This window comes from Scyliorhinus canicula, chromosome 3 (assembly GCF_902713615.1).
Source record: "Scyliorhinus canicula chromosome 3, sScyCan1.1, whole genome shotgun sequence".
NCBI classification, from domain to species: Eukaryota; Metazoa; Chordata; class Chondrichthyes; order Carcharhiniformes; family Scyliorhinidae; genus Scyliorhinus; species Scyliorhinus canicula.
In genome coordinates, this window is record NC_052148.1 from 189,840,608 (window position 1) to 189,854,025 (window position 13,418).

Below are 13,418 nucleotides of genomic sequence, written 5' to 3' on the forward strand. Positions count from 1 at the left end.
GCAAACGGTTTGATGCCCGGCGTGGTTCTTGTTTTTGGCCTCTCCTGCTATTTACCGCCCTCGTCATGCTCCTGCTCGAGCACAACGAGGTCACTGAATCATGTCTTTAGTCACGTTTTTGGGCCCTGGGGTGTTTCTCACTGGTTTAGCACACACACAGAGTTTTTTTCATAACTGAAGAACTCAGCTCAGAGATCTGGCTGCCATTTTGAAAAGGTGGCCCGATCTCTAAGTGAACATGTGGGTCCCCCTGAGCCTCCATCCATGGGCAATGTCACCCCCCACACACACTGGCACTATGCCACATCCACTTGCTTTTTAAACAAGTGAGAGCGCCCTGCTTTGGGATACCTGCCCCCCCCCCCTCCCCTTCACCAGGCTCCCCACCCCCTTACAGGCTCCCCCTCCAGGACCCCCAGCCGTCACCCTGCCCAACCTCCCGGAGGCCCCTACTTAGACTAGGGAGGTTATGTTGCAATTGTATAAGGTGTTAGTGCGGCCACACCTGGAGTATTGTGTTCAGTTTTGGTCTCCTTACTTGAGAAAGGACGTACTGGCGCTGGAGGGTGTGCAGAGGAGATTCACTAGGTTAATCCCAGAGCTGAAGGGGTTGGATTATGAGGAGAGGTTGAGTAGACTGGGACTGTACTCGTTGGAATTTAGAATGATGAGGGGGGATCTTATAGAAACATTTAAAATTATGAAGGGAATAGATAGGATAGATGCGGGCAGGTTGTTTCCACTGGCGGGTGACAGCAGAACTAGGGGGCATAGCCTCAAAATAAGGGGAAGTAGATTTAGGACTGAGTTTAGGAGGAACTTCTTCACCCAAAGGGTTGTGAATCTATGGAATTCCTTGCCCAGTGAAGCAGTTGAGGCTCCTTCATTACATGTTTTTAAGGTAAAGATAGATAGTTTTTTGAAGAATAAAGGGATTAAGGGTTATGGTGTTCAGGCCGGAAAGTGGAGCTGTGTCCACAAAAGATCAGCCATGATCTAATTGAATGGCGGAGCAGGCTCGAGGGGCCAGATGGCCTACTCCTGCTCCTAGTTCTTATGCTCTTATGCTCTTATGCTCTTACCTGCAATGCAGCCCCCACCCTTCAAATCCCCGCTCCACCCTCCTTTCATGGGTAGGGCCTCCTCGGGCCCTGACTCTTGGCAATGTCACCCTGGCAGCAGACACCCTTGCATAACCCATGTGTGTTATATGCAGGGAAGTACTGGCAAATGAAAGTTTAAAACCCTCAAATCCTCAAAGGCATTTGAAGACTAAGCATGGCGAGTTCGAGGACAAACCTCCTGATTTTTATCAAAGGATGCAGCGAGAACTGAAATCGTAAGCTGAAGTCATTATCAGAAATGGAACACTGAATGACAAAGCAAGTGAGATTATGAGGACCAAGCAGGCTTTTGTGTCACATTAAAGATAAGCAATAATAAGGGCAGCAGGGTGGCCTAGTGTTTAGCACAGCTGCCTCACGGCGCTGAGGTCCCAGGTTCGATCCCGGCTCTGGGTCACTGTCCATGTGGAGTTTGCACATCACATTCTCCCCGTGTCTGCGTGGGTTTCGCCCCCACAACCCAAAGATGTGCAGAGTAGGTGGATTGGCCACACTAAATTGCCCCTTAATTGGAAAAAATAATTGGGTAATCTAAATTTATTTTTAAAAAAGATAAGCAATAATGGTGTGTCATGAAGGTCAGCTGGCATGGGTCGTGTCGGTTGGCCTGCGTGGGTTGCGAAGGTCATCTGGCGTGGGTTGCGAAGGTTAGTTGGTAAAAGTGGATCCTGGGAAAAAAGTGGATCCCGGTCCTGTCTTGTCCCACAAACTATTCACAGAATCAAGGGCATCAAGCGTACAAAACAAACACCCCAGTCAGTCAGCAATACTCATTCACACCCTATCAAGCTTAATGTTTTTCCAAATTTCTGTTAATTCTCAGCAGGCATGGAGAGGGAGTGGGGGGGGGGGGGGGGGGGGGGGGGGGGGGCGTGGAGGGAGAGTGCACCGGGGTGTGCTGCTGGAATGTCGATTGGAAAACCTAGTGGATCCCGTGGGCGGAGAGCTGGAACCACCAGTTTAAAAAGCAAGTGGAGAGAAATTTCAGCTCCGAAGCAGTCATGCTCCTCTTGACCTTAAAAATAATTTGAAAAACGTACTGTTTTCCATGTCTCATGCTCCTGTAAAGACCACTGGTTGGACCATTCCACGTCTGAGACCAGCAGGTGGTAGGAGTGGATCAGACACACCATTCGCAACTGAACTTGTGTGGGATCCTACAAGCAGTGTCGGACTCCAATTTATATATTGAAACAAGACTCCTGCCTGTTCTGGTGAGAAGGCTGGACCTTGAGATTATTTTATTTACAATGTTTATTGGTCTGCTCTCTTGTCAGCAGCCAGACACGATTCACCCCACCCCATAAAAATAAGTCAAAACCAAAGAAAATTAGATTTAATAGACATAATGGACTAGATTAGCTCGAAAAAGATGAGTAGAAATTAGGAAGAATAAACAACACCTCCTCCACGATAGTCCTCACTCCCGGGGCCCCGCAAGGCTGTGTATGTAGCCCCCTACTATACTCCCTATACACACACAACTGCTTGGCAAAATTTGGCTTCAGCTGCATCTACAAAGTTGCTGATGATACGACCGTAGTGGGTCGGATCTCGAACAACGTGTCAGAATACAGGAGGGAGATAGAGAACCTAGTGGAAAGGTGCGGCGAGAACAATCTCTCCCTCAATGCCAGCAAAATTAAAGAACTGGGGAGGCAAGGTAGCACAGTGGTTAGCATTGTTGCTTCATAGCTCTAGGGTATCAAGTTTGATTCCCGCTTGGGTACTGTCTTTGCGAAGTCTGTACGTTCTCCCTGTGCCTGCGTGGGTTTCCACTGGTGCTCCAGTTTCCTCCCACAGTACAAAGATGTACAGTTTAGGTGGACTGGCCATGCTAAATTATCCTTAGTGTCCAAAAAGGTGAGGTGGGGGTTACTGGGTTATGGGGATAGGGTGGAGGCGTGCACTTGGGTAGGGTGCAGACTCAATGGGCTGAATGGCCTCCTTCTGCACTGTAGATTGTAAAGCTGGTCATTGACTTCTGGAAGCAAAGTATTGTACACACCCCGGTCTGCATCAATGGGGCCGATGTGGAGATGGTTGACAGCTTCAAATTCCTAGATGTGCACATCACCAAAAATCTGTCCTGGACCACCCACGTTGACGCTACAACCAAGAAAGCACAACAGCTCCTATACTTCCTTCGGAAACTAAGGAAATTCGGCATGTCCACATTGACTCTTATCAACCTTTACAGGTGCACCATTGAAAGCATCCTATCTGGCTGCATCACAGCCTGGTATGGCAACTGCTTGGCCCAAGACCGCAAGAAACCTCAGAGTTGTGAACACGGCCCAGTCCATCACACGAACCTGCCTCCCATCCACTGACTCTATCTACACCTCCCGCTGCCTGGGGAAAGCGGGCAGCATAATCAAAGACCTCTCCAACCCGGCTGTGGGGTAGCAGTGCTAACCATTGTGCCACTGTGTCACCAGAATAATTGAGTTTTTAAAAAATATATTTGCTTTGAGAGTCTGTCACAAGGTAAGAATCAAAAATAGTGGTGCATAATTTCTAATGGTTTTCTACTCTATCCTCTACTCTAGAGAAATGGTGTAAATAGTTATTTGTGCTGTATGGGGCTGGTTTAGCTCAGTCGGCTAGACAGCTGGTTTGTGATGCAGAACAAGGCCACCAACGTTCTGAATTCTCCCTCCCTGTACCCGAGCAGGCGCTGGAATGTAGTGATTAGGGGCTTTTCACTGTAACTTCTTGCAGTGATAATGTAAGCCTACTTGTGACAATAAAGATTATTTATTATTATTTAATATCTTTGGAATATTTCAGCTGGTTTTTTCCATTACAGCAGGAGGTCAGAGAATCCTTGGGAAAATTATTAGCAAAAGCTTCTGAGATGAATCCCAGTAAATATAAAGGAGCAAATGTTCCCCTTTAATAATAATTGCCAAAACCAATTGTGCAAAAGAGTCAGACGATGTTAGTGGAGAGAGTAGCGAAGTTATGTTTCAGGGCATTGATTTTATTTTTGTCAGAACTGGTCAAGAATTTGTTGGCGCGAGGCGTTCAATATGCTCCTCACCTTTCAGTTGCAATTATCTTTGAGTTACCAATTACTGGAAGTGCGGGCTGGTAATGGCGCACAGAGGTCAACGTGTCTTCTGGGAACTGAGTGAATGACAAGACTAACAATCTATCTCCTTAGCCTGTGAGAATTAAGGTAAGGGTAAGGAACTCAGGCACAGAGAAGAAATTAGGGTGAATTGGAGTCAAAAAAGATACTGGAAGAGAAATGAAGAGGAAAAGAAAGATTGATTGATTCTATCTACACCTCCCTCTGCCTCAGGAAGGCAGACAGCATTGTCAGAGACCCCTCCCACCCAGGCATTGCCTTCTTCCAGACATTTCCATCAGGCAGAAGATACAGAAGTCTGAAGACCCACACATCCAGACATAGGTACAGCTTCTTCCCCACAGCTACTAGGCTCCTCAACGACTCTCCCTCGGACTGATCTGTTCCCTGTAAGAACACTGGGCACGATTCTCCCAAAACGGGAGAAATCGTAAGGCTGGCGTCAAACCCGGGCGGGTTTGACGCCAGCGCGCCCCTTCCCGACCGGGAACCGATTCTGGTCCCCGGTTGGGGCTAGCAGCCCGACGCCGTAAGCTCCGGCATCACGGGCTTAACGAATTTCGTTAAGCCCGCTTGCCGGAGTTAGCGCCGGCTGATGCGTCATATGACGTCAGCCGCGCATGCGCGGATTGGAAGACTCCAACCCGCGCATGCGTGGATGACGTCATCGCGTATTTGCGCGAAACCCGCGCATGCGCGGGCCGGGATGCCCCTCAGCTGCCCCGCGAATGGATACTGCAGGGCGGCGGAAGGAGAAATAGTGCGCGGGCATCGGGCCCGCTGCCCGCGATCGGTGGGCACCGATCGCGGGCCCATGGCATCCTTGGCACGGCCGTGGTACTGCCGTGCCAATCGGTGCCATGGTTATAAAAAGCGAGTTGTTCCCGCCGTTTTTATGAATGGCCAGACCAGGTGTGTTTGCCGTTCGTAAAAACAGCGTAAAGGGCTGGGACTTCGGCCCATCTATCTGCTGTGAATCGCTGCCGGCCGTAAAAAAACGGCGGCAGCGATTCGTGTCGGGAGTTGGACGGGGGGGGGGGGGGGGGGGGGGGAATAGCGGGAGGGCGGGAAAAATGTCGGGAAGGCCCTCCCGCTATTCTCCGACCCGTCGTGGGGGGCGGAGAATCGCGCCCACTATTCACAATGCCCTATGCTGCTCTTGCTCATGTATGTGCTTTGTTTGGCCCTTGTTCCGCACTGTAACCAATCACCATTTGTTAATGTACCATTTGTCAATGTTCTCTGTCGATTATTCTTTTGTCTACTATGTACGTACTGTGTACGTTCCCTCGGCCGCAGAAAAATACTTTTCACTGTACTACAGTACATCTGACAATGAACATCAATCAATCAATCGATTGGATCAAGGGCAATAAAAGTAAGAAAGAACTAAAAATCTCTCAGAACAATTAACTACAAGAAGGAATGAAATTTCTCAGTTTAAACTGTTCCAATGTTGAGTGGTATTGCAGCAACATAAAACATGTTATTAAAAGGGCCCTTGCATTGTGAAATGTATTACTTTTCTGCACCAAGTTTAATTCATATTTGCAGTTCAAAGGCAGCAATGTATTGAAACAGATGGGGTCTCAGAATCATAGGTGGATGTGGTACAGAATGAGAACATTCTGCACATTGTCCCTATCCGGGATTTTTGTACAGCTTTTCAATTCAACTCATTCAGCTGCCTCGCAGAGCCGAAGGGAAACTCCCGGAAAAACACGCCACAAATGAACTTTGACATTTTTCTGGAGAATTGCGCCCTGTTCCTCTATTATATGGGTTGGTTTACCTACACCGCCTGGTCTCTCTGTTCCTACACCCCGTTAAAATTGAACCATTTCATTTATATTGCCCAATCTAATTCTTCCTAACAGAATTCCATCTGCTATGCGTTTCTGATTTCACTCGTTTCGTTTGAGTTACAGGGCAGTGTAACTGGGGGAGGTACACAAAAGTTGCACGCTGGTGCCCCCTGCATAAAATTGCCCTGCACTGGGAACATCCAAAAATATGATTTATATCACAGACTTTGGATGATTCTGTAATATTCCGGATGGGACCTACGGGGTGGGAATGATCATCTTCCCGGTGGTTCTTGCAGAGTACGAGCTCCCCGCTGAGGGCGAGGGAACTCCATTGAGCTATGTATAAAATATTGGCATGTAAGGCATCGACTGTGGAGAGGCCTGGTAGGGATCTACCGGGAGTTATATGTAACGTAATTGTAAATAAACCAAAGTTTGTTATTCTTACTCGCCGTGTCCTCTCCGTGTCTTTATTAAAGATTCTAACTGACTTTCCCAGTTGTCCAGAAAGAGTTAGAAGAGTTAAAACAACTTCTAGCTTCTGGGTAACTATTGTACAGACTCACACCAACCACCCCCTTCCCCCACCCCACAGAGCTCTGTCATAATATCCACTCATGTATCTAATGAGATGCAGATAGACAGTGATTGACACATAGGATGATCAATGAACACACAACACAGAACAACCAATCACCAGACAAGACACCACCACTATAAAGCCCACAGGGCATTAAGACTCCCGCTCTTTTCGGGACACTGAGACAGTCAGAGTACACAAGTCAGTGGACATTATTGCCATGTGGTAGTTAGTAGGTCTGGTCGAGCCAGTAAGAGGTCGTCAGTAGGATTAGTAGAGTGTCAACCCACAGCTGAACATGTACAGCACATCATAGTTAAATAAAACAGTGTTGGATCATCTCCGGTGTTAGACGTTTGTTTCTAGCTTCCCTGCATCCAGTTGCAGTCAACATCGAACCAACCTGCCTAACACATCAAGCTCCACCACAAGTACACCCCCAACCCAGGGGCACCCTATCCCATCCCGCCTACCACACCCCAACACCCCCACAGGAATTCACCCTCCCCCCCCCCCCCCCCCCCCCCCCCCCCCCCCCCCACTGGTCTTCCCCATTACACAGAAACTCACCACCCCTGTGGGTCTCTCCTTCCAGGGGATTCCCCCCCCCCTCCCCCCGATTATCCCCCGTGGGACTCTGCCCCACTCCCATGGAAACCTGCTTGGCCCGACTAATGAACTCCCCCCCGCCTCCCCACGAGTAAGGCTGGCCTCCCTTTCATCCTGTAGCCAGGCCCGAACTTCAGCCCTCCTAAGGTGAGGGTTTGGGGCCTCACGGTAGCATGGTGGTTAGCATCAATGCTTCACAGCTCCAGGGTCCCAGGTTCGATTCCCGGCTGGGTCACTGTCTGTGTGGAGTCTGCACGTCCTCCCCCTGTGTGCGTGGGTTTCCTCCGGGTGCTCCGGTTTCCTCCCACAGTCCAAAGATGTGCGGGTTAGGTGGATTGGCCATGCTAAATTGCCCGTAGTGTAAGGTTAATGGGGGGATTGTTGGGTTACGGGTATACAGGTTACGTGGGTTTATGTAGGGTGATCATTGCTCGGCACAACATCGAGGGCCGAAGGGCCTGTTCTGTGCTGTACTGTTCTATGTTCTAAGGCAAGGCCAAAGATGTGCGGGTTAGGTGGATTGGCCATGCTAAATTGCCCGTAGTGTAAGGTTAATGGGGGGATTGTTGGGTTACGGGTATACAGGTTACGTGGGTTTATGTAGGGTGATCATTGCTCGGCACAACATCGAGGGCCGAAGGGCCTGTTCTGTGCTGTACTGTTCTATGTTCTAAGGCAAGGCCCAGTTGCTGACCTCCCTATCCCCCCACCAGGCCAAACCCAATCCAATCCTACCCACCTACTTTGTACACTTACCTTCTCCCTGGCTTGTCAAAGGCCTTTAAACGTGGCTGGACCTTTAAACTTACCCGATTTACAGCAACTAGTGTTGTATAAAAAGGAGGCAACTGTAGGCCCAAAGAGAGAGCTGCGCTACACTGGTCTTGCCCGGCCTGATTCAGAATGTCGGGCAAGATAGGATCACCTAAATTTTCAGGAACATACTTTTGCGTGAAGTGGTAATCAGACTCAATCGGTGTTTTGTCGTTAACTGTTGATTTTTTTTGTTTACACACATTGGATTGACTATTAGATTTCCAGCAAATGAATAATACTGGTGTTAGACTTCACATAGTTGGTACATTTGTGTAATTAATAAAGCTTAAATAATCAAATTGTATTTAGTGATGAAAATTCCTAATTTATATGTATTATTGGGATTATATTATGAATAGTGGTGTATGTTGTGAAGAAAGTCTTCAAGTTGGCATCTCTGTAAGTGCCAATTACTGTGATGTAGCTTTAAGAAAGAACATGTGGAATGTACATGTCTGCACGTTTGGCCTCCCGCGCATCTAGATTAGCAGTAAACAGAATCCAAAGTTACAATGCTGATTGGGCAGGAAGTTAGCCTGAGGACAATCACAGGACACTTACAGGAGAGCATTTGACGTGAGAGAGAGTTAGGAGAAGGCAGTTGCCAGAAAGTTAGTGTTCGCGTAGAATATTGCCAATCAAAAGTAACTGTCATAGGTTGAAGGGTTGCCATAAGAACCCAGTATTAGGCTTAGTTAGTGACTGAAGTAACTGCTACAGGGGCTGTGGATTGCCGCAAGAGATTAATGAATCCAGTATACACAGGATTGCCAGGGTTTAAGAGTTAGTGAACAGAAATTTGTTTCCACCAGAGAGAGAGAGAGGGAGAGAGAACACTCACCATGCAACTGTGAAGTGTATGGCTTCAGCACTGAAGATGGACTGGAAGCTTCAGCGGTTACGTAGACTGGGCATTTGTGGTTGGAAAAAGATCCATTAGAGCTGAAGTCTTAAAGCTGCAAAGGGATATGTATGTATGTTAAAGTTAGGTTGGCTGATCTAAAATCTTGAAAGATGTCATGAATCAAGAAACAAAGTTCAAGGGATCAAGAAAAGAAGATCCCAGAAGTCCTGGGATCCATTGGCAAGAAACCGATATGCATTGAGCTTATGTATTGTGCTATGCCTTGGCTAACGAGATGTTATGTATCAATTTTTTCTGTCTATTAAATACTGTTAGTTTTCATTCTAAATGAGTGATTATCCTTTTTACCAAAAGGTTATTCCTCAACATAGTTTTCTCACTCTGGGGTTTAGCATGGAAAGTCCGAGGGTGAGATTTGCCAATCACGCCCATCTGGAGACCAGACATTCCAGAGAGGTAAACAGACCTTTAAATAATCCGCCATAGTGTTATCCCACCCACCAAGATTCTCACACAGGTGGGACTGGAACACTTACCCCCAAATTTCCAAACTGGGGTTGAGATTGGCAAAAATCTAGAACTGGATTCTCTGCCACCCCCCGCCGGTAGCGGAGTTCCCGTTGCAGCGGAGAATCCAACTTTGGGTAAAAAACAGGATCAGCGGCCATTTACAATGCTCCAGTCCCTAACTGGCGTCGGCATTGAGGTTTGTGACCCGCACTAGAGGGAAGATGCAAATAGATCAAATTGGCCCATTTGCATCCTATTAATGAGCTGGGCATTGGATTCCCCACACCTCTGAGATTCTTCAGCCGTCTGGGCCGGGATTCACATGGGTGTGGATTGATGCAGGTATTTCCTAACGTGGCTCAGGCATGGTGGACCTCGCAGTCGGCCAAGGAGTTAAGACTTCAAGGTGGATGCCCCCATAGTCCATTGGAGAGCCCCATTTCCTCCCCTGATGCAAATTCTGTCCACCCCACCCCCACCAGACATACCCCATAAGAGAACTCCTAGAAATGCCCATTACAGAGAGCACTGCCTGGAAGCCAGAGAGAAGTCCAGAATTAAAAGGTCACTGCTTTAAAACGCACCTGTGCCTACACCTAGTAGCTCATGCAGAAAAAGCAGCACCTGTAAATTCTAGAAAGTGAAAAACACATCTCTGCGGTTTAAAACCCCGAAATCTTTGATCTGCAAGGCTTTCATCCAAATCAATCAGCTTGTACTAGGCTGTGATTGACAGCTTCCACATAGCCAGCTGTTTGGATTGTTTAATGTAATTTCCCTTCAGTCTTGAATGGATCTCAAGTACCCTGCTGTGTAACTAATCACAATGTTTATAAATATCTAGCTGTGATTAACAGCTCTTGGACAACATCAAAAGCAGTTAGGCGCTCTCACTTCCTCTTTTTATCTGCAGAAAGCAAGCTGCGTGCAAGATGTCCTCTCCCTCTGTCTGAGCCAGCAGGTGTATTGCACTGGTGAGTATTAATGCAGTGTTCTTTTCCACTGTATCTGTCTGGACTGCACTCTGGCTTCCATGCAGATGCTCTGTTATGGGGGGTCTCTGGTGGGGGATTCTGTTATGGTGCTTGTCTCTGTTATGAGGGGATCTCTGGTGTAATGGGGGGTCTCTCTTATGTGGAGGGGTCTCTGGTGGGTGCTCTCACATGGGGGTGTCTCTGGTGGGGGAGGCTCAGTTTTGGGGAGGGTTGTGGTGCGTGGCTCTCTTATGGGAGTCTCTAGTGGGGTGTTGGGGTGTGGGAGGGTTAAGGTCATACTGTGAGGGGTGACCCAGCAAATCCTGTGGTTTGTGAGCAAGGGGGTGCTGTGGAACTGCGTTGCGTTTATCTAGCCACCAGACCTCGCTATTTGGCCACCTGCTAAAAATGGCAGCCCAATAGCTGCATTTGCCATGGAATCCCTTACAATCCCTGCATAACTTTGTATTGCAAGGGATATGAATCGCCTCTAGATTCTCGCTCCCACCTAGAGTGCAAATCAGAGGCGATTCATTTCCAGCTGGAGATTTTAGTTTCCCAAACGGAGAATTTAGTCCCAAAAATGCACTAGAGGGGGATATGCTTCTGCACCTGAAAGAATGCCATGTCAGGATATGCAATAGGTTATACGAGTTGGACATTAGACAAATGCAGCAATTTAGATGGTCATAGCTGTGAGCGAATTGCCAACTTTAACACAGTGGGAACTGCACTTATCTAATTGAACAGAAAATCACTTGTTATAACTTCAGGTTAACCTTAGGCTACAAAATTGAACCAGTCTCCTGAAATCCCTTATATTGAATTGCTGTTTACAATGCCACCTAACTTTGTATTATCCGCAACTTCTATGACTTTCTATGCCATCATCCACAAGTCATTAATGAATAATGTGAATAATTGAGACCCTAACACAGGTCACTGTGGTACACCACTTGTCACATCCTGCCAATTACAGTAAGTACCCATCTCTGTTGCCTGCCACTCAAGCAATTTCCTAACCATGTCAATAATTTGCCCTGAACTCCATGGGCATCCATCTTAGTTAACAGTCTCCTCAAGTGACTTCATTAAATGCCTTCTGTTAAAAAGTACCCAGATGAGCACTTGGCATCTCTTAACATTCAAGGCTATGGGCCAAGTGCTGGCAAATGGGATTAGGATTGGCAGATCTTTGGGCGGTGCAGACTCGATGGACCAAAAGGCCTTTTCTGCACTGTATTTTTCTGCGATTCTGTTAAAAAGTTCATATAAATGACATCCATAGGCATTCCCCTGTCCACTACATTAGCCACCTCTTCAGAAAATTCAGTAAGATGTGTCAGGCATGACGTTCCATTCTCAAATCCATGCTGGCTCTCCCTGATGGACTAAAATGTTTCAAAGTGTTCAGTTACCTCAACCATGATTATAGATCAATTTCCCCACCACAGATATTAGGCTAACTGCAATTCCGTGGTTTCCCCCTTTTATACTTCTTAAAAGGTTGAGTGACACGTGCAATTTTCCAATCCAGAGGGACTATTCCGGAATCTAGAGAGCTCTGTAAGGGAATCTACAATGTGATCCCCTACTTCCTTTAACACCCTCGGATAGAAACCTTCAGGTCCTGGAGATTTGTGACTCTTAATTACTGATGCTGCACTTCAATTAATTATATTAAGTAAGAAGTCTTACAACATCAGGTTAAAGTCCAACAGGTTTGTTTCAAACACGAGCTTTCGGAGCACTGCTCCTTCCTCAGGTCTGTTACGCAGCTGGTCTGCTGTGTCCTGAGCGCAAGTTGAGAATACGGCCTCTATCTTGGTTTCCAGGTTGCGACGACTGCTGTAGAGCTGGTGTACGAGGTGTTTGAGGAGGTCTGAGGAAGGAGCAGTGCTCCGAAAGCTCGTGTTTGAAACAAACCTGTTGGACTTTAACCTGGTGTTGTAAGACTTCTTACTGTGTCACCCCAGTCCAACGCCGGCATCTCCACATCATAATTATATTAAGTCTCTGTCCTCTATCAACTAATTTTTTTTCAGGACTTCAGGGAAGTTACCCTCCTTTTCAACTGTAAATACTGAGGCAAAGTTCAACATGTTTGTCGTTTCCCCATTATCGCTGACAATATCTCCATTTTCAGGTTTTAGTGGGCCGACATTGCTTTTCCCACCCACTTTCACTTTATATAACTATAAAATGTCTTCTTATTCATTTTGATGTCCCTTGCCTATGAAAGTTTCCTTTCCTGATCCCTTTTAGTAGTACATTATAAGCTGCTTTGTAACACTTTGCTGATTTTTGTACCTATCCCATTCTGCTGTCATGTGAGAGTACCTTTAAGAAATGGATGTTTAAGCAATATACCTTTAAGAAATAGAGCAACTCATATTACTGAAGTGATGTCAGAGGTTGGGGGGAGCTGAGCTCACTTCTGCTTTTAGTTTCAGTTTAAGAGAGCAGCTGAAAAGTGCCTGGCTGGTTTGCTGAGAGCTGCATGAAGAAAAAGAGCTCTGTGTTTGCAGTGAGCTGGATTTGCTGTGATCTCTGCCATGAAAGACTATCTCTGAATCATTTGGGTGATTTAAACTCATAATAGTAATATCTATAACCTGATGTGTTTCTGTTTAAAGGTGTTAAGTCTTTTGGAGGTTTGAAGGAACATTTTGAGGGATTATTAAGTGTTGTATAATTTTCGGGGTTACCTTTGAAGTAAGGGGTGTTAAGTGATCCAATGTTAATTTAAAAGGTTAAGTTGAATTCATGGAATAAACATTGTTTTGTGTTTAAAAACCCACGTGTCCATAATTGTCATACCACACATGGAGAACAAGCCGTGTGCTTCAAAAGCAACAATACATTAAAGGGAGAGGTTGGTTGAACTCCATGATACATTTTGGGGTTTTGAAAACACCGCTCCCATAACACTGCGCTTCATCTTGCATTTTGGTAAACCCTTTCTTTTTGTTCTATGCTGTTCCTAACCTCTTTAGTTATCCATGGCTTTTTAAAAAATGAAGTTCAGCCTTTTC

At 46.6% G+C, this 13,418-nt stretch overlaps 1 protein-coding gene across 4 annotated transcripts in view; it reads right to left on the minus strand.

Annotated features, from left to right (window-relative positions):
• The window catches only part of LOC119963181, a 790,592-nt gene that overhangs the window by 60,530 nt on the left and 716,644 nt on the right, over positions 1-13,418 (minus strand). The window lies entirely within an intron of this gene.